This window comes from Mustelus asterias, chromosome 5, assembly GCF_964213995.1.
Source record: "Mustelus asterias chromosome 5, sMusAst1.hap1.1, whole genome shotgun sequence".
In the NCBI taxonomy this organism is placed as follows: Eukaryota; Metazoa; Chordata; class Chondrichthyes; order Carcharhiniformes; family Triakidae; genus Mustelus; species Mustelus asterias.
This window is the reverse complement of record NC_135805.1, coordinates 20,517,607-20,537,903: the sequence shown is the minus strand read 5'-3', so window position 1 is coordinate 20,537,903 and position 20,297 is coordinate 20,517,607. Positions and strand designations below refer to the sequence as shown.

General features: G+C 49.4%; 1 pseudogene; it reads right to left on the bottom strand.

Annotated features, from left to right (window-relative positions):
• Positions 1-11,320: 11,320 nt before the first annotated feature.
• LOC144494537 (U2 spliceosomal RNA) lies at positions 11,321-11,522 on the bottom strand (annotated as a pseudogene).
• Positions 11,523-20,297: the final 8,775 nt, after the last annotated feature.

The window sequence follows — 20,297 nt, the reverse complement described above, 5'->3', positions numbered from 1 at the left end:
CTGGGAAAAAGCTTCCCACTGTTCACCCTATCTATACCCTTCATAATCTTGTATACCTCTATCAGATCTCCCCTCATTCTCCGTCTTTCCAAGGAGAACAACCCCAGTCTACCCAATCTCTCCTCATAGCTAAGACCCTCCATACCAGGCAACATCCTGGTAAACCTTCTCTGCACTCTCTCTAACGCCTCCACGTCCTTCTGGTAGTGCGGCGACCAGAACTGGACGCAGTACTCCAAATGCGGCCTAACCAGCGTTCTATACAGCTGCATCATCAGACTCCAGCTTTTATACTCTATACCCCGTCCTATAAAGGCAAGCATACCATATGCCTTCTTCACCACCTTCTCCACCTGTGTTGCCACCTTCAAGGATTTGTGGACTTGCACACCTAGGTCCCTCTGTGTTTCTATACTCCTGATGACTCTGCCATTTATTGCATAACTCCTCCCTACATTATTTCTTCCAAAATGCATCACTTCGCATTTATCCGGATTAAATTCCATCTGCCACCTCTCCGCCCAATTTTCCAGCCTATCTATATCCTGCTGTATTGCCCGACAATGCTCTTCGCTATCCGCAATTCCAGCCATCTTCGTGTCATCCGCAAACTTGCTGATTACACCAGTTACACCTTCTTCCAAATCATTTATATATATCACAAATAGCAGAGGTCCCAGTACAGAGCCCTGCGGAACACCACTGGTCACAGACCTCCAGCCGGAAAAAGACCCTTCGACCACTACCCTCTGTCTCCTATGGCCAAGCCAGTTCTCCACCCATCGAGCCACTTCTCCTTGTATCCCATGAGCCTTAACCTTCTTAACCAACCTGCCATGTAGGACTTTGTCAAATGCCTTACTGAAATCCATATAGAAGACATCCACGGCCCTTCCTTCATCAACCGTTTTTGTCACTCCGAAAGCTCGTGGCTTGTGCTACCAAATAAACCTGTTGGACTTTAACCTGGTGTTGTGAGACTTCTTACTGAACTTCTTTGTCTTACAGTACAGAAGGAGGCCATTCAGCCCATTGTGCTTGCACTGACTCTCTGGCAGAACATCTTACACACCCCCTTCCCATCTCCATAACCTCACATATTTACCCAACCAATCCCTCTAACGTACACACCTTGAGACACTCAGGGTCAATTTAGCATGGCCAATATACCTAACCTGCGCATCTTTGGAGTGTGGGAGGAAACCGGAGCATCCGGAGGAAACCAAGCAGACACGGGAAGGAAGTGCAAACACCACACAGGCAATGACCCAAGGCTGGAATCAAACCCTGGTCCCTGGTGCTGTGAGGCAGCAATGCTAAGCACTGTGCTACCGTGCTGCACCAAAGAATACTGCAGGGCTATAGGAAAAAAGCAGGGAGGTGGGACTTGGTGAGTTGATTTTGCAGAGAGCTGGCACAGATACAGTGGAGTGTGGAGCGAGGAGACTGAATAAAGATCTGTGCTCCCTGACTGTGGAGTAGTTTTTGAGGAGACCCCTCAGAACTAAGGAATTTAAGGGCAGCACGGTGGCACAGTGGTTAGAACTGCTGCCTCACAGCGCCAGGGACCCAGGTTCAATTCCGGCCTCAGGTGATTGTTTGGAGTTTGCACGTTCTCCCCGTATCTGCGTGGGTTTTCTCCGGGTGCTCCGGTTTCCTCCCACAGTTTGAAAGACGTGCCGGTTAGGAGCATTGGCCATGCTAAATTCTCCCTCAGTGTACCCGAACAGGCGCCGGAGTGTGGCGACTAGAGGATTTTCACAATAACTTAATTGCAGTGTTAATGTAAGTCTACTTGTGACTAATAAATAAACTAAAACACGAGGTATTGCGGAGTATTGCTGTTGTTTGTCAGGGATGGCATCTTTCTAATGAATCATTAACTACACCCTCCTCGTTGACTGGGTCCTGACCTGCTTTTGGTTTGCCTTGTCCAATTCTCCCATAATGCCATTTAACAGCATCTGTCACTTGCCAGCCCAGTGATCTCTCTGACCTGTCTGGCCCCATTGATTTATTTTTCCCTCTAGCCCTCTGCTCCTTCCCCATTTTGTGTTGTTAGCAGACGTCAGAGGCTACAGACACTCTATAATGGAAACGCTAACACATCTGGCTGCTGGGGGATGGAGAGGGTGAGGGGAGAGGGGCTGTTCCCCTTGGTTGAGGGGTCAATCAAGAGAGGTTATAGTTTAAGGGGCAGGAGATTCAGTGGGGATTTGAGAATTGTTATTTTCATTCGGAGTGTGAGGGGAATCTGGAATGCACTGCCTCTGGGCACACACTGTTTCCTGGAGGGATGACCCTTTAGAACTGAGATGTGGAGGAATTTCTTCAGCCAGAAGGTGGTGAATCTATGGAATTCATTGTCACAGAGGGCTGGGGAGGCAGATCATTGAGTGTCTTTAAGACAGAGATAGATAGGTTCTTGATTAATTAGGGGATCGGGGTTTTGGGGAAAAGGCAGGAGAATGGGGATGAGAAACTAATCAGTCACAATTGAATGGTTGAGCAGACTTCAAGGGCCAAATGGCCTAATTCTCCCCCTGGATATTATGGTCTTATGGTGTGGGAAGGTAGTCCCACGAGGCCGGAAACCTCCCAACCTTTAAAAAAAATACTTGGATGAGCCCTTGAAACATCATAACATTCAAGGATATGGAATAAATACAGGAAAGTGGGATTAGCGCGCCTTTAGTGGAAGACACTGTTGGTGCAGACTCGATGGATCAAAGGGCCTTTTCTACGCTGTCTGACTCCATGGGCCCGATTTTACCATTTTCATTCTAAGTGCCGAATCTGGGCGTAGCACAGATCCGACTTAGAAATCCGCTTTCAGGCGCCCCCATACGCTCTCAGCCGTCTCCAGTCCGATTCGCGCTGTGGGCGGGGCTTAGCGCTGCCGGAACGATCGGAACGCCGAACCGCGCATGTGCAGTTTGAAAAAACATTGAAAAAACACGCCCGTCACATCACTGCCGGGCCGGATAATCCCGCACAAGGCCCCATCCCACTTACACTCCGATGGCTGTGTGACACCCCCCTCTCTCTCTCCCCTGTCGCTAATCATGGAGGCACTCATCCACCACACCCGCCCCCCCCTCCCTCCCACCCCTCCCAAGCAGCACACCTGCAAGTGCTCACTTGCCTTCCCCTCAATGCGAACAAGCAAACTGCATGGAACTTGCTGGAATGTTCTGTCAAACCGCCTGCAGCTGATCTGCCCTAACGAGGGGCAGCTCCATAAGAAACTCCAGGATGGACAGGCAGGCAGTGCAGGACGATGAGCACACGACCAGCCCCCCGATTCTCTGAGGACGACTTGGGGAGGCTGCTGGATGCAGCAGAGGCGAGGCAGGCCACCCTCTTCCTCCCAGGAGGACGCAGACCCAGGGGGGCTGATGGCCATGTGGCCTGGGAGGCAGTTGCCGCCTCGGTCAGTGCCAGGGTACTGGCCCCCCCGAACCGCGAAGCAGTGCCGGAGAAAAATCAGTGACCTCATCCGTGCAGCAGGGGTGAGTGCTGAACCCCATTCAGCATGCTCCCCCATATCTCCCCCAGATCCCCCTATTCCCAGCACCCTGCATGCTCCCAGCTCCTGGCCCCCAAGCACCTCCGTCCTTTCCCCCCAATGAGCCTCACTGTGTTTGCCCTCTAAGGGTCACCACCTGATTCTCTGCCACCATTTATTTCATGGTTCCTTCTGTCTCCACAGAGGAAGACTGAACAGAACACTCGGGAGAGGGTGAAGACAGGGGGTGGTGAGCCAGACCTCCAGGTCCTCACCCCGTTCGAGGAGCGGGCGCTGGAGTTCACAGGAGAAGCGGAGACGCGGGCTGTCAGTGACAGCAGGGTCGGTCTGCCATCCAGACGTGAGCACCTGTCATTCCTACACTCACATTGAGGCAACATCTTGGGGGCATGGGTTTCGGGTGCAAGGGGCAAGGTGTAAAGGAGGTGTATGAGGCATTGTATTCGCATTGAGAGGATAGTGGGTGCCTGGAACTCACTGCCCGGGGTGGTCGTGGAAGCGGAAACTACAGGAACATTTCAGGGGCATCTCTACAGCTGTCTGTGTGGGATGGGAACAGAGGCATATGGGGGCAAACAAATCAGATGGGCAGCCTGGTCACTACAGGGTTGGAAGTCCGAAGGGCCTGTCCCTGTGATGTAATTGTCTGGGTTCAGTGTTCTATTTTCAAGGGAGCCATGTGATTCATGTGTTTGGCATCCCGGATTCCTCTCCCTCCCTTACACTTAACCTTGTGTCCTGTGTTTCAGGGACAGATCCTGACACCCTAGGGCCTTCTGGAGCGCAGGCCCCAGCTACAGCTCCCAGCCACCCTGACAACGAGAGCTCGGACGAGTGCTCAGAGGATATGGGTGAAGGAACCTCCGAGGGTGGCACCGTTTATCCGTCAGCTTTTACCTCACAACTCACCATCGCAGAAACTGACACGTTGGTGGGTCCAGTTAGTGTTGAGGCTTCTGGGTCACTCTCTGGTGAGCACGACACATCTGCTGATGTACATCGGGTGGAGGAGGAAATGTCCGAGGCCTCTGGCATGCGGAAGCCTGCTGGAGGCGAGGACTCAGCTGGCTCCAGGCTACGTGCTGGGCTTCTGAGATCACTTCTCCCTCAGCTGCTGGAGATGCAGCAACAGAGTCAGGGAATGCAGGAGGGGCTGACGGCCACACTGGACCAACTGCGAGGCTGCTGGGAGGAGTCCCAACGCTTTCAGGTGGACCAGCTATTGCCTGTCATGCGTGTTTCCAATGGCAACACTGCAAGGGTGGCGTCTGCAGTGGAAAGCCTGGGGAACGGGATCCTCACCATGGGTGGCAGGCTCCAAGCAATGACCGAGTCACAGCAGGCCACAGCGGAGGGACTGGGCAGGCTTCCTGAGATTCTGCGGCGCATGGCTGAGAGGCTCGAGAGCTTGCAGGAAACCCAGAGGGACAGCACTGAGACACAGCGGGCAATGGCAGCAACTCTTGAGAAGGTGGCCCAGTCTCAGAGGGCCACGGCTGAGGGCTTGCAGAGCGCAGCCCAGTCTCAGAGGGCACTTGCTGCGGCCATTGAGAGATGGCCCACGACTCAAGTGGCCATCGCGGAGGGGTCGACCACCATGGGTAGGACGCAGGTGGTCCTCCAGGACTGGCAGTGCCAGGTGACGCCGGAGCTTCTGGAGCTCACTGCAGAAGCACCAGTGTTCCATGGAGTGACCTAGGGGCCAAAAGGGACCCCAAGGGAGGAGGAAGGGTGCGGGCCCAGGCCGGGGCCTTCCAGCCAGGAGACTGTGGCTATGGCAACACCTTCTGACTCCCCCCTTCCTGACACCGGGCCATCTCAGGGGCAGCGGGATGAAGAGGGTGTCATGGAAACATTCCAGACACCTGGAAGCCGACCAGGGCCCTCAAGGTCCAGGGCCTCCAGAGGACGCCCGCCACGCGCATCACAGGCCACGGGGCGAGGTCGACAGCTGGCCCCCTCTACCTCTGATGTACATTCTGGGGAGTCATTGAGGCGCAGTGTGAGGCAGCGTAAGGTGAGGAAGTTGTAGTTGCTCTGAGATGGCGCGGGTGACGGGCTGCACTAGTTAGAAAGAACTATAAGCACCTTAGTGTTTCCTTTTCACAAGTATTTGAGTTTCACCAGCTTATCTGAACAGTTTTACTGTAAATAAATGTTTCTTCTCCACAACCACCTGCGAATAGGTTGTTTCGAATAGAATTCCTGCCCCATTGACGATCACCCGATGGATGCCTCATGGTGAGATCAGTTGGGGCGGCCCCTCAATGCGGTGTCACTGAGAAAAGGAAGCCATTGGTCTCTCAGACCCCACGAGCGATGACCTCCCGTCCCCCAACCCACCCGCCCCAGGGCCCTGTGTGGGGGTTTCGGATCCCTTACCCACTAGACAGGCTTGGGCCCAGGTGCCAGCGTGCATGTGGCTCTCAGGCAGCAGTCAGACTGGTTTGCACCAGGGCGTCATCAGCCATGTCCGAAGCGGGTAACCCACATCACCCAGGAGCCACCCCCGCAGCCTGGGCTCCTCCTCAAATGCATGTGGGATGTCTGACCTCCTTATAATGAAGCTGTCGTGCACGCTGCCTGGATGTCTGGCGCAGACGTGCATGATGGTAATATTGTGGTCACACACGATTTGTACATTCAGGGAGTGGAACCCCTTCCTATTGACAAATCATCGTGGATTCTGTAGGGGGGCCCTGAGGGCGACATGGGTGCTGTCGACCGCCCCCTGCACATTCGGCATCCCCGCAATTGCAGCGAACCCCACAGCCCGGCTCCCTGATGGGCCGGGTCCAGGTTGAATTTGATGTCCTGCCCAGCCCGGGCAGACAGGGCTTCAGTGACCTGCTTGACACAGGTGTGGACTGAGGACTGGGAGATGCCACAGACATCTCCGCTCGGGCTCTGGAAGGAGCCAGTCACGTAGAAGTTCAGAGCAGCCGTCAATCTGACAGCCACTGAGAGTGGGTGACCACCCCCCCACGCCCCCCTCCCCCCCCCCCCCCCCCGCCCCGCCCCTAGGCGCCAGGTCCTGTAACAGGTCGCACAGGTGTCGCACGGTATCCTTTCGGAGTCGGAGACGTCGGCGGCAAACGGTGTCCGACGTCTCCTCGAAGGACACTCGTGCACGGAACTGCCGGGGTCTCTGCTCCCTCCTTCTCTGAAGCCCCCGCTCTGGGTGAATGACGGCCACCTCCTGCCTCTGATGGTCATCTCCCTCCGGTCCTGCAGGTGGTATGGCCTGGGCCTCCTGGGCCCCCAGGTCTCCCTCCAGTTCCTCCTCCTCAGCTCCAGCAGCAACCAGAAGAACAGCAAGATCGATTGGTTGCATTGCAAAAGCCATCTCGTCACTCTGAAAGGGCGGGGGGGGGGGGGGCGGGGGGGCGTGGGGAAGTGGGGGGGAGGTGGGGGTGAACAAATCTTGGAGTCATGCAACGCTGCTTGCCCCTCGCACATCGACAATCACAGCCCCCCCATGCTCGCCAATCCCCCCCAGCCACATGCTCCACACAGTCACAGCCCCCCCATGTCCCCCAATCCCCCCCAGCCACATGCTCCACACAGTCACAGCCCCCCCATGTCCCCCAATCCCCCCCAGCCACATGCTCCACACAGTCACAGCCCCTGGTAACGTTGAGGGGCTGCAGCAGTGCGATCTGCAAGGGCTTTGTGCACATCCTTCAGCCTGAAGTGAGCTGCGGTGCTGGGACCCAGCAGCACTGCAGGACCCGAGGTCAGTGCTGAGACCCGGGTCCGTACTGCCAGACGGACATCGGAGATCGTGCACAGCAACAGCCCCCCCTCCCCCCCACACACTCGCAGAGTCGCCACTGACCCGAAATGGCCGCAACAACAGGACACCCGTGAGTAGCGGAGAGCTTTCGGACGCCATGCACCTACCTCCTCGCCAACCCTCACAGAGGAAGCGCCGGCTTCAGACTTTTATTCAGGTCTCTAAAAGAGCAGTTCCGGATTGGCAAACGCGGTGGTGAAGGGGGAAATGCTGATAGAGTTGGGCGGGCAGTTCATTAATTCAATTTAAATGGATGCAAATGCATTTAAATTGTCGTTGCGTCCGATTTGGGCGCGGAATGGATCCCCGCCATTCGCGGGTCTCAGCAAAGTGGCAATCTGCGCGGACGCGGCTGCAGATCGCGATAAAGGCCTCACTCCCGACTTTACCACGATTTCGTGCCCGAAAACGGGTGCAAATTGTTGGTAAAATCGGGCCCTATGATTCTATGAGTCTAGCAAAGGATAGCGGTGCATTTTAAAATCAATTCTTGGGATGTGAGAGTTACTGGCAAGGTGACTGCTTATTGCCTCTCCCTCGCTGTGACTGAGTGGCTTGCTAGGCCATGTTGGGGAGCAGTCAGAGCCAAGCATATTCATAGAATCCCAACAGGACAGAAGGAGGCCATCCGGCCCATCGAGTCTGCACCGACCACAATCCCACCCAGGCCCTATCCCCATAACCCCATGCATTTACCCCGGCTAGTTCCCCGGACACTGAGGGAGAATTTAGCACGGCCAATCCACCTAACCCGCACGTCTTTGGACTGTTGGAGGAAACCGGAACGCCCGGAGGAAACCCACGCAGACACGGGGAGAACGTGCAAACTCTGCACAGACAGTGACCCAAGCCGGGAATCGAACCCGGGTCCCTGGTGCTGTGAGACAGCAGTGCTAACCGCTGTGCCACCGTGCCGAACTGCAGTGACACATAGACTGAGTGAGGGTGGGACATTTCCTTCCTTGGCGAAAGGCTTGGGTAATTTTTTTTCACAAGATTCTGCCAACATCGGTGGTCACTTATAACTGACCTCAATTTTCTTTTTAAGTTTCAGATTTAAATTTAGATTCCCGAACCGGCAAGGTGGGGTTTAGACTCTTATTCCCTGGATTATTATCCCATACATCTAAGATTGTTAAATTACAATAATCTTTGCTACTCTGTCCTCTCCCTGCCCTGCAATTTTCCATGACTATTTCAAGTCACCACGAGGAAGCTGAAATTAAATTGAATCGTAAAGTATTGGAGAGTCCAAGAGGAGGTCCAGCAAAGGCCACAACATCAGCTTTTCATCCTTAGTGAGTCGGGTGGGCTGTATGAGACAGGTACCGCTCCTGCTATTAATAATTCACCAGCATTAGCTCATCATTTAGAAGAAATCCATTATTAATGAGTCCAAACAATCTCATTAAACTTTCAATGCGTTTCAAAGCTTAACCTGCACTCTGATTATCTGAAAGTAAACAGCAGCATTGCTGCCTTCGGTAAGCATCTTAATATCATGGGAAATCCTGCTCTGATAGCTTGGCGACAGAAGAGGCATCAACCACCTGATGAAATGATCATGAGTTACTGCCAGTGGGTGAACGCAGATTCCAATGAGGTCTCGTTGGGTCCGCGTAATGACATTCAGCCCATCGCAGAAGGTGCAACCCTTTCCCTCCTCACTTTTACAGATGCACCATCAAAAGCATCTTTCAGATTATATCACAGCTTGGTATATGGCTCCTGCTCTGTCCGAGATCGTGAGAAACTACAAAGGGTTGTGTACGTAGCCCAGTCCATCACGCAAACCAGCCTCCCACCCATTGACTATGTCTACACTTCCCTCTGCCTCGGAAAAGCAGCCGGCATAATTAAGGACCCCTCGCACCCCGGACATTCTCTCTCCCACCATCTTCCGTTGGGAAAAAGATACAAAAGTCTGAGGTCACGTACCAATCGACACAAGAACAGCTTCTTCCCTGCTGCTGTCAGACTTTTGAATGGACCTACCCTGCATAAAGTTGATTTTTCTCTACCTCTCGCTGTGACTGTAACACTACATTCTGTACTCTCTCCTTTCCTTCTCTATGAACGGTCTGCTTTGTCTGTAGAGCGCGCAAGAAACAATATTTTTCACTGTATACTAATACATGTGACAATAATAAATCAAATCAAATCCTCCCTCTCTTTGGGTGAACTGCCCCAGATGCAGAAACGTTTTTTGCCACGTCTAATCAAATTCACTGGATGCGTGGTTTGGTTGCCAAGTACTTCTTCTATTCAACATCTCCAGGGCATGCGGAGAGAGTGCTGCTTTCCTCAGTGGATTTGAGCAATGATAAATCACTCACAACTACTTCTGACTGACCTTTGAAATCACAACCTCCAGCACCAGACTGCAAAGAAAGAGAAAACTCACTCTTCTAAAAGACCCACGACAGCGCAAGATATTGACTAAGATGTCAGGAGGTATTTGAAAATCTACGCCAAGCAGCGCATCTTGCATTGGCCCATCTTGGCTTTTCCAATTTCCCTGCTCCCTCAAGTTTCCATGGTGATTTGCTCATGTTTTCTAATCACCGGCAGCCGATACAATATGTGTCCCAGAAGGTATCTGTGGAGCTCACTGCACTGATAAGCCCTCTCTATGTTATCAAAAAAAAATTGTAAATTTACCATCGACAATCAGTATTTGAACGGCAGAGTCAGATTCAGGTCTTGGCTGGGAGGGCAATGGAAAAGTAGGCGTGCCCGTTCCTGGGACTAATCAAAACATGGAGAGAAGATGAAAGAATGAAAGAAAATGGCATTTATATACTGTAGCACCTTTCCTGACCTCAGCACTTTGCAGCCAGTATTACATCTTTGAAGTGTAGTCTCTTATAATGTAAGACATGGCAGATAAAGTGCTTCAGTCAGATAATCTGAAGAGGAGAAGCTAAAAGCTGGCAGGAAAATTGCAGCAACAGTTAAGATGTAAAGTTGGTAATGTCAATGTTCAGTCCAGAAGGCTGCAGAGTGCTCAGCTTAAAGTTCAGATGGTTAGCTAATGGTGCGCCATCGGCCAATGTCAGTGTCTGTCTGTCATATGAGGAGGGACCAAGTCAGTTAGGGTTATATTCACTGGAGTTTAGAAGAGTGAGAGGGGATCTCATAGCAACTTATAACATTCTAACAGGTTTGATTTAGAAGGAATGTTCCTGATGGTGGGGGAGTCCAGAACTAGGGGTCTGATGCGCGATTAAATCACTCGAGAGGCTGGATCGTACCCGGGAAATAAAGGCTTTTGTTAGTAACAAGAATGGAGCATACTGCTTAACAATACAATCCCAGACTAAAGGGTCACCAGGCAGTGCAGTGACCTTTATACTTCTACAGGTAGGCGGAGCCAACCGGAGTGTACCACAGAACAATACCAACAGGTAGAACACCCCCAACCCTAACCCCAACAGTGACTACAGTAACATATGTACAAGTACCCATAGTGCTAACCACCTATGGTTCAATAGCCATAGTGGTAACCATCTATGGTTCACCACAGGGTCATAGTTTGAGGATAAGGGGTAAACCTTTTAGATGAGGAGATGAGGAGAAATTTCTTCACCCAGAGGGTGGTGAAAGTGTGGAATTCACTACCACAGAATGTAGCTGAGCCAAAACATTGTCTGGTTTCAAGAAGAAATTAGATATAGCTCTTGAGGCCAAAGGGAACAATGGATATGGGGGGAAGGGGGGATCAGGATATTGAATTCGATGATCAGCCATGATCAAAATGAATGATGGAGCAGGCTCGAAGAGCCGAATAGCCTACTCCTGCTTCTAGTTTCTATGAATGTGCCTGTGAGGACTTCCTCTTCATACACCTTGTCCATATCTTCCAATCAGTGTTTTTTTTTATACTTTTCCAATTCAATCAAATCAAATCCAATTCAGAGTCTCAACAAGTTGAGACATTTCAGATCCAGGCTGACAAGACAGGGCGAGCGACCAAACCACCCTGTCCTGGGCCTGATCTACATGAGCCAAGCTGATTGGAGAAGGGGGAGGATCCTCCTCCAAGACTTGAGCTCATTTGCATCTTAGCCAAAAGGCCGAGATGCCGCTTTTAAAAATTGCTTCATATGAAACATATGAAGCCTCAGCGTAACCTAATGACCTCAACCAAGTGCAGATCCGATACTACACTTGATCTTAGCCAAAAGGCCGAGATCTTCCAATCAGTGTTGCAAGATTCCAACCTAGATCGGGCAATAAGTACCCACTAACCTCCCTCTGATTTTCTGGCCAATCTTACTGTAGCTGGCCCCTTTAAGGTGTGCATGTCGGGAGGGTCATGTGACTCGATCACCCAATGGAGAACGAGCGCAGGATTGTCGGTGCAGAATGCAATCTTTTACAACCAAAACAGCTCCAAGAGCAGGAAGTGTAAACATCGTGAAAGCACTCTGTATATTTGCTTGTAAATAAACCATTTTGGTTAGCACTGCTGCCTTACGGCGCCAGGGACCCGGGTTCGATTCCCGGCTTGGGTCACTGTCTATGCGAGTTTGCACATTCTCCCAGTGTGTGCGTGGGTTTCCTTCGGGTGCTCCGATTTCCTCCCACAGTCTGAAAGACGTATGGGTTAGGTGCATTGGCCGTGCTAAATTCTCTCTTAGTGTATCCAAACAGGTGCCGGAGTGTGACGATTCGGGGATTTTCACAGTAACTTCAATGCAGTGTGAATGTGACACTATACTTATGACACTTATAAATAAATCTTTAAAAATTATTGTTCGATATACTAACTTGCCAATCCTTGCAATGACTACACTAGCACAGTAGCACAGTGGTTAGCACTGCTGCTTCACAGCTCCAGGGACCTGGATTCGATTCCCGCTGTCACTGTCTGTGTGGCGTTTGTACATTCTCCCCGTGCCTGCGTGGGTTTCCTCTGGGTGCTCCAGTTTCCTCCCACAGTCCAAAAATGAGCAAGTTAGGTGGAGTGGCCATGTTAAATTGCCGCTTAGTGTCCCGGAATGTGTAGATTAGAGGGATTAGTGGGTTAAATATGTGGGTTTGCAAGAATATGTCCTAGCTGTGTTTGTTATCAGTGCAGATTTGATGGGCTGAATGGCCTCCTTCAGCATTGTAGGGTTTCTATGGGCCCGGACGCAAAACATGGTAAAGTCGGGCGTGAGGCGAGTAGCGCAATCGCACCCGCCTTCATGCCCTTTCCCACTTTACCAAAGGCCGAAAATGGCCGCGATCGGGACCGCACCCAAAACTGGCACGATGGCCATTTAAATGCATTTGCATGCATTTAAATTGACTTAATGGGCTGCACACCCAATCTTACCAGCCCTTCCCCCTTTACCACCGCGTTCGCCCATCCAGATTCAGCGCAAAACAGACATACTCTAGAAAAGTCCGATTCGGGCGCTCCAGCTAAGTACCGACGTCCAACGGCTCTCTGCTTGAGATCGGTGAGGGGGAGCGGGGAGGGCGGGGTGGGGGGGGGGGGGGTGTGTCGGGGGGGAGGTGGATCCAACGGCTCTCTGCTTGAGATCTATGATGGGGAAGGGGGGATCTGCAGCCACTCTGCCTGAGATCAGTGAGGAGGAAGGGGGAGAGGGGCCCGCGATCGGTCTGGGTCACAGGGGGGGAGGGGCAGTGGGGGGAAAAGAGGGTCAGTAATGTTGTGGGGGTGGGGCAATGTCTGTGGGGGCCGGGGGAGGCATTATCCCGATCGGGAGGGATGTGGCAGGGGAGCGGCATTCTATCACTTTTTTTCTGCGCAGGCGCAGTGGGAGGCGCCAATCGGAGCTGCAGGATTTTGGGTGCATTAAGCCCCACCCACAGGCCTGTGCAGCGTGATTCAGAATCGCTGATATTTTTTCAGGCAGAGTGTGTATGGGGGCGCCTGAGAACCGGTCTAAAAGTCGGATCTGAAACACTCCCAGTTTCAAGTCGCCCAGCACTTAGAATCAAAATGCTAAAATAGGGCCCTATGATTCTACGAACATGATAAATCAGAGTGACTCCGTTTGCAGCAGGGAATGTGTACGGAATGTCATTGCAAAATTGCAAATTGAATCACATCAATCCAGGCCTGGAAAAGAGGGAGCAGGCATGTCTCTCTTTGGGAAGCTGGAAACCTCCAGCACGACCATTAACAACTGAGAACAATATATGGAACGGTTGGAGTACTTTTTCGGAGTTAATGGAATAGAGGAGGAGGATAAGAAGAAGGTCATTTTATTTAACATATGTGGGACCCATGTATATAACTTAATGTGAAGTGTAAGCTCCCTGGATGTTCCTGAAATGAAGACATTTGCAGAGTTTGTTGAACTAATAAAGCGGCAATACCACTCTATAGCCTTGGTAACACTGCAAAGATGTAGGTTTAATTTGACAGAGAGGGCCCTGGGGAACCCATTGCAGCCATGTAGCAATGCTAAAGCAGATTACAAAGCGATGCAACTTTGGTTGAGCTTTGGACGACATGTTAAGGGATCGATTGGTATGCGGTGTAAATAATGCGGCCACACAAAGGAATAGGTTGGCTGCGTCTGAGTTGACTTTTAAGAAGGTGATGGAAATGGTGACAGTGATGAGAAGGGTACCCAGGAATTACAAAGCGAGCAAAACATTGAGGTCCACCTGTTAGGGTGGAATTCATGAGCAGTAATGTTGCCAAATCAAGCTCAAGCAGTGAGTTGAATGTACAAGCGGGAAGAATCACTAAGTACCAAAGACTTAAGCAGCCTAGAAGTAACACTTGCGTACAATCAATGTGGGAGAAGCCACTCCCCAGAAGTAGGTAGATTTAGAGGAGCAGGTGCGGAAAAAAGGTCGTAAAAATATTAAAACATAAGAAATAGGAACAGAAGGAGGCCATTTAGCCCTTCGAATCTGTTTCACCATTCATTATGCTCATGGCTGATCATCCAACTCAATAGCCTAATTTTTGGTAAGATCGCCCCCATAATGTTTTGGCTTCAACTACTTTCTGTGGTAGCGAATTCCATTGGCTCTCCACTCTCTAGGTGAGGAAATCTCTCCTCATCTCAGTCCTAAAATGTTTACCCTATATCCTCAGACTGCGACACCTGGCTCTGGACACCCCCACCATTCGGAAAATCCTTCTTGCATCTACCCTGTCTAGTCCTGTTAGAATTTTCTAGGTTTCTATGAGATTCGACCCTCATTCTTCTAAACTACAGTGAATATAATCCTAACCAATTCAATCTCTCCTTAAAGTTCAGTCCCGCTATCTCTGGTAAACCTTCTCTGCACTCCCTCTACAGGAAGAACATCCTTCCTCAGATAAGGAGACCAAAACTGCACACATCATTTCGGGTGTGGCCTCACCAAGGCCCTGTATAATTGCAGCAAGACATCCTTGCTCCTGTGCTCTCCCAGTGAAGGCCAGTATACCATTTGCCTTATTTACTGCCTGCTGTACTTGTAGGTTTCATTTGAGGCAGAAATGTCAAAGCAAACAGAGCCAGCACAGTCGAAGCAGAGTAAATAATCCAGCCCCGGTGTATAGTGTGAAGGACTGTCCAGTGGGGGGAACAAAATGCTATGTCATTAAACAACATGGAAGTGGGCAAGTGAGCCCCTGTGGAAGGCAGTTCTGAGTTAATGAGCAAAGCCACAGGCAAATTCTTAGTTTTAGCAACAGCTGGGAAGGAAGGAATCAAGATGACTTTCACCGATCGAGATAATGTTAACAGTTTACTCATATGCGAATACTAAACGCTATCAAAAGTGAATGAGAAATGATTTTAATGTTAAGTATCTATATTCATATATTAAATAAGATCTAATATATTAATGAATATTAAGTTTAACTGAAATATCTGCCGACCTCAGTCAAAATGCAAACACTGCAGATACTGTGAAAGTTCAGGAGTTCAACAGAAACACAATGTAGTTTCAAGTTTCCTGAAATATTTAATATCAAAATGTAAAAGGCTCTATTGTCCAGACATGGAAAGTGTCAGCTCGAGGGCTCAGAGTTGATACTATCGGTTGTTTTAGCAGTGTGCCGGTGGAAAAGGTATTTGGGTGGTAGCATCCTTAGAGAGGCATAGCAACAAGGAAGTGAACCGTGCCAGGGGGAAGAGATCCAGTTTTTGGATTGGCAAATGATAGATCAGCAAGCCAAGCAGTGGATCTCAATTGGCTGAAGTATCTGTCATGTTTTGGACTGACATGCTAATGTGAAATGAAATCAAGTTTAAGCTAATTAGAAGGAGTACCTTAGATATCGGTAAAGTTTAATTGTATATTAATTACATGAATAGGCTGGGAATAGAGGGATATGGTCCCCGAAAGTGTAGGGGACTTTAGTTCAGCAGGGCAGCATGGTCAGTGCAGGCTTGGAGGGCTGAAGGGCCTGTTTCTATGCTGTGATTTTCTTTGTTCTTTGTTCTTGTAATAGATTTTGGCTCAGTGCCTTAGATCTTTGAAAGGGTTTTTAGTGCTAACTTGAGCTATTTAACCATCCGAAGGCCTCTCACGGTCAAGGTTAAATGTTTGTCTTGTTTGTCTTGTAAATGATTTTTCATGTTTTTCAATAAATTTTATAATGCCTTGTGCAAAGATTTTGCCTTTGCAAATTTAATTCGGAGTTTTCTTAATTTTTTAAGAGAATCACCCCCCCCCCCCCCCCCCCACCCCCCTGCCGCCATTGCAGATGTGTTATTAATAAAGAGCCGGCCATTGAAGATGGATGTAGACACGGGGTTGTCAGCTACTGTTGTGAGCGCATGGACTTATTGGTATCTTCAAGAAGGAATTCAACCCTTGAAGTTGATGAACGCTGCAGCAAGACTAGTTATGTATACCGGAGAACATTGTGAAGGTACTCTATATAGTTACCTGTTTGTAAATGAACTATTTGTTATATAAACTGGTGGTCGTCAATCCTTGCCATTATTGCCATTGCGATGGAAGATCCCGTCGAACTCAGGAAACCTCGAGATATCAGCGAAGGGAATCTGTACAAAAGACCCGTCCCCTGTTTAGAGCATTAGCTACAGTATCTGGTAAATGTTCACCAACAGAATGAGAATGATAAAATCATAGATTCCTACAATGCAGAAGGAGGCCATTCAGCCATCGAGTCTGCACCAACCACAATCCCACCCAGGTGCTTTTCCCATAACCCCTGCTAATCCCCTGACACTAAGGATCAATTCAGCATGGCCAATCCACCTCACCCGCACATCTTTGGAGAGCGGGAGGAAACCGGAGCACCCGAAGGAAACCCGCGCAGATGCGGGGAGATTGTGCAAACTCCACACAGACAGTGACCCGAGGTCGGAATTGAACCTGGGTCCTTGGTGGTCTGAGGCAGCACTGATAACTACTGTGCCACCATGCTGCCCCAGAAGATTTGGGACATTTAAAGAGCTTTTCAGTATGTTAGTGAATGAGCTATAGGGTAAGTGAGGAAAGTGGGTAAAGGGGTATGGTTCTCCATAGGGGATGTGGGCCTCATTAATATAACGACTCCAACAAGGCCGCTGAGGTTAGCCTCTTGGAGTATGAGCTCTCTGATTGAGGTTATACAAAGGATTAAATCACATGGGATCAAGAGAGACCTAACTAGATGGATTCAGAACTGGCTTGCCATAGAAAATAGGGTAGTGGTGGAAGAGTGTTTTTCTGAAAAGAGGTCTGTAATTAATGGTGTTCCGCAGGGATCGGTGCTGGGACCTCTGCTGCTTGTGATGTATATAAATGACTTGGAAGAAAACGCAGCTGGTCTGATCAGCAAGTTTGCGGATGGTACTAAGATTGCTGGAGTCACAGATAGTGATGAAGATTGTCAGAAAATGCAGCAGGATATAAATAGGCTGGAAAAATGGGCAGAGAAATGGCAGATGGAATTTAATCTGGACAAATGCGAGGTGATGCATTTTGGTAGATTCAATTCAGGTGGGAGCTATAAAATAAATGGCAGAACCATCAGGAGCATCAACACACAGAGGGATCTGGGAGTACAGGTCCACAGATCCTTAAAAGTGGCAGCACCGGTGGAAAAGGTGGTGAAGGAAGCATATGGCATGTTTACCTTCATTGGACAGGGCATTGAGTACAAAAGTTGGCAAATTATGTTACAGTTGTATAAAATGTTGGTTAGGCCACATTTGGAATACTGTGCCCAATTCTGGTCACCACACTACCAGAAGGATGTGGTGGCTTTGGAGAGAGCACAGAAAAGGTTTACCAGGATGTTGCCTGGATTGGAGGGTATTAGCTATGAGGAGAGATTGGAGAAACTGGGATTGTTCTCCCTGGAAAGACGAGGCTGAGGGGCGACCTGATCAAAGTTTATAAAATTATGAGAGGTATAGATAGGGTGAACAGTTGGAAGCTTTTTCCCAGAGCAGAAATGACAATTACAAGGGGGCACAAGTTCAAGATAAGGAAGGAAAGGTTCAGTAGAGATGTTGGGGGGAAGTTTTTTACACAGAGGGTGGTGGGGGCCTGGAATGCACAGCCAAGTGAGGTGGTAGAGGCAGATACATTAGCGACATTTAAGACTTATCTGGATGGACTCATGAACAGGCGGGGAATAGAGGGATACAGGCAGTTGGTCTAGATAGGACAAGGTGATCGGTGCAGGCTTGGTGGGCCGAAGGGCCTGTTCCTCTGCTGTGCTGTTCTTTGTTCTTTGCTTTCTTCTAAAGGCACAGATGGTAAACATTCAAAGGAGAGAATGGGAGTAAATTTCACACTTATATTTTAAAAGGGTGAACTCATGTAATGCCATTAAGAGGGGCCTCTAAGATAAGTAGGACAATGTGATCGGGGAAGGCTTGGGAGACAGAAGGGCCTGTTCTTGTGCTGCACTGTTCTTTGTTCTTTTTGTTCTAATTGCATGCCTGCATATAAATATGGGAGCATCAGATCTACTGGCACTCCGGATTCTGACATTTTTACCTGAAATGCTCCAAAGTTGAATAGAATTTGTAAGTGAAGGGAATCTGGTGAAGGGACTCTGAGGAATTATTTCAGCATTTGTTGCCCACCCCTGTTGGCCTTGGGTGACCTGTTCAGCCATTTCAGAGGGCATTTAAGAGTCAACAGCACAACTGTGGATCTGGAGTCACAGGTCGGTCAGGCCTTTAAAGGATGGCAGGATTTGGGGTGGCACGGTGGCGGTTAGCACTGCTGCCTCACAGCACCAGAGACCCGGGTTCCATTCCTGGCTTGGGTCACTGTCTGTGTGGAGTCTGCACATTCCCCCCGTGTCTGCATGGGTTTCCTCCCAAAGACGTGCTGGTTAACTGCATTGGCCGTGCTAAATTCTCCCTCCGTATACCCGAACAGGGCGCCGGAGTGTGACAACTAGGGGATTTTCACAGTAACTTCATTGCAGTGTTAATGTAAGCCTTACTTGTGACTAATAAATAAGCTTTAAAAAGATAACCTCCTCTGGAGGTTATCTTTGGAATTGTTTACCATGGCTGGGATTCAAACATGGGTCCTTAACACATTACTCTCAACTATTAGCCCAGTGACAATACCACTACACCTCTGCCTCCCCAAGGCTCAATCCCTTGCTCTCCTTCAAGTCAAGCATATCATATCTGTCCCTCACCACAAATTGCCAGACACAAATAAATGGCCATTAAACCCGCTGCTGTATTGCCAACAAATCCTGGGCCAATATGTATTATTCTTGAAGCTTAATGCATGTCTGTGAGATTAGTGACAGTTGTGCTGATACCTTGTGTGAGGAATGATTACGGGAGCATCATATTTCAAATGATAAGAGTAAAGGATTCTGTTCAATTCGGTTGAATCAAGTTTGCATTGATATCATCTGACAAGAAAAGTGCTTCAGTGAAAAAGTTCAGTTCTATTGTCTTGTGTTCAGAGAGTCTGGGATACATTATAATACAGACCAGAGCAACTACTCATTTATCATCCGCTGAGAAAAATAGATCATAGGGATGGGCGGGAGAACATTCAGCCCCTCAAACCTATATCACCATTCAGTTAGTTAGAGTTAAAGGGCGGGATTTTATGGCCTCACCTCGAGCGAGACCGGAAATACCCACCCGAGGTCAATGGACATTTGCGTTGTCCGTCCCTCGCCTGCTCCGATTCCCTGGAGGGCAAGGTGGTACAATTCCAACGATTGAGTCAGAGGTATATACAGCACGGAAACAGGCCCTTTGGCCCGACTCATCCATACCGACCAGGTTTCCTAAACTGAACGAGTCCCATTTGCCTGTGTTTGGCCCATATCCCTCTAAACCTTACCCATCCATGTACCTGTCCAAATGTCCCTTAAATGTTATAATTGTACCCGCCTCTACCACCTTCTCTGGAAGCTCATTCCATATACGCACCACTCTCTGTGTGAAAAAGTTGCCTCCTCAGGTCCCTTTTAAATCTTTCCCCTCTCACCTTAACCCTATGCCCTCTAGTTTTGGGACTCCCCGACCCTGGGGAAAAGACCTTGGCTACTCACTTTACCTCTGCCCCTCATGATTTTATAAACCTCTATAAGCTTATCTCTCATCCTCTTATACTCCAGGGAAAAAGTCCCAGCCTATCCAGCTTTTCCTCGTAATTCAATCCTCCCAGTCCCAACAGCAGGGCGACCAGAATTGTGCGCAATACTCCAAATGCGGCTTGACCAATGTCTAATACAGTTTGTAACATAACATCCCAATTCGTGTACTCAATTCTCTGACCAATGAAGGCAAGTGTGCCAAATGCTGTCTTCACCACTCTGTTTACCTGTGACACCATTTTCAAGGAACTTTCAAAGAACTAGGATCATGGATGATCTGTGTTTTATTATATCCACCCACCTTGATTCAAAGGAATAGAAAATAGGAGGAGGAGGCCATTCAGCCCTTCGAGCCTGCTCTGCCATTCATTATGACCATGGCTGATCATCCAACTCAATATCCTGACCTCGCCTTCCTCCCATATCCTTTGATCCCCTAATAATATGTTGTCTTAATA